General features: G+C 41.8%; 1 protein-coding gene across 1 annotated transcript in view; it reads left to right on the top strand.

Moving 5' to 3' along the window:
• The window catches only part of LCMT1 (leucine carboxyl methyltransferase 1), a 75,835-nt gene that overhangs the window by 47,942 nt on the left and 26,292 nt on the right, over positions 1-1,601 (top strand). The gene's annotated exons all lie outside the window — the stretch shown is intronic.

The following is a 1,601-nucleotide window of genomic DNA, read 5'->3' as shown; positions in this document are numbered from 1 at the left end:
ATGAGGAAAAGAGCATGTTCATATACCATTGGTGGAAGTGAACTTAATATAACTCTTAAGAGGGAACAGTCTGAAGGTACCTAGTAAAATTGTAAATGTGTGTGCCATATAATTATATGCCATGTATCACTTCTTTGAGGATCTCCTGATACAAGTCACAGATTACAGTTGCACTTTAGAGTATGTCCCCTAGAAATTTTTCAGTGTTTGCACATGGAGGATGTTCATTGCAGCCATTGTCTGTAGTAGCAGAAAATTGGGAACAGCCTAATGTCCTTCCAGAGGAGAATGGATGAATAAAATGTAAAGTGACTGGCCTACATGACATGGAGAGAGAGAGCTAAAAGTTCATATGATGAGTAAAAAAATCAAGTTGCAGAATAATATACACTTATGATAACCAAATGTATAAATTCAGATCTCCTGAAATACTATATTTTTGTGATTGCATACATAATTTTGAAGTGTACCAGAAGGGTTCACACCAGATTCTTAAGGGTGAGTACCTGAGGGAGTGAGGTGGGATGGCTTTAGCATGATGCTGCTGATAAAATCAGATTGGAATTAAGGAGTTAGTGGGGGTAAAGATACGTAGGTGAAGATGACGTTTGCAGGAATATTTGTGGTGAGTGATGTAGGGTAGATGTTTGAGGGGAAAGTAGAGTAGAGGACTATTATTTAAAGAAAAAAATTAAGGCAAAGAATCAATTGCAAAAAATTAAAGAAATTAGCAGGTAGGGAAATCATTGTTAGGACAGAGTCCTGGAGGAGAGAGAAGGGACGATGCAGACCTTGGACTGAGGCCAACCAGCCTTGTAGGGAAGGGAAAGCCCCCGATTCCTCTAAGAGGGAGGAAGGAGAGTAAGGACAGATGCAAGTAAAGATGAGCATTGGGAGATGGTGCTAAGGAGAGTGCAGGAGGTTAAGACTTGATGCTCATTCTAATTGATCTTTCATTAAGGTGGTGATTTCTGTTATCTGAACATTTTCTTTGCCTGCTGAGCCTAGAATCATCAGCCAGATTGTCATCATTAAGATTTACTCACCCACCTGCTCAGATGCTATTGTTAGCTGCTGTTGAGTTGGCCCCCAACTCATGGTGACTCCACGCACAAGGAGTCATTGTGATCCATAGGGTTTTCTTAGGATAATTACTCAGAAATGGATTGCCAGGCCTTTCCTAGTCTGAAAGCTCTGCTCAAACCTGTTCGGCATCATCACAACCACAAGCCTCCACTGACAGACGGGTGGTGGCTGTGCATGAGGTGTGTTGGCTGGGCGTCAGACCCAGCTGTCCCCCATGGAAGGTGAGAATTTTACCAGTAAACTGCCACTGTCCCTGCCTGAATGTCAGGAGTGGCTGCTTAACCCAGCACTGTAGCTCTGACTTCATTTTCTGAGTCTGTGTATAGCTAGTGTTCAGATAGCAAAGTCAATAAATCATAGAGTATTTATAACTCTTTTTCTTTGGGGATCTCTTGGTATGGGTCACAGATTGCAGTCTGTGATATGTTCCTCTTAAATCTTGACATTCAAGGACATAACTGGTTATCTTGGGGCACCATTATTCAGGCGGTAGTGTTGTTATGTGCTGTCGAATT

Source organism: Orycteropus afer, unplaced genomic scaffold (genome assembly GCF_000298275.1).
Source record: "Orycteropus afer afer isolate SDZICR_OR568_19922 unplaced genomic scaffold, OryAfe1.0 scaffold00438, whole genome shotgun sequence".
In the NCBI taxonomy this organism is placed as follows: domain Eukaryota; kingdom Metazoa; phylum Chordata; class Mammalia; order Tubulidentata; family Orycteropodidae; genus Orycteropus; species Orycteropus afer.
Note: the sequence above shows the minus strand (reverse complement) of the source record. Positions and strands in the feature narration are given on the sequence as shown.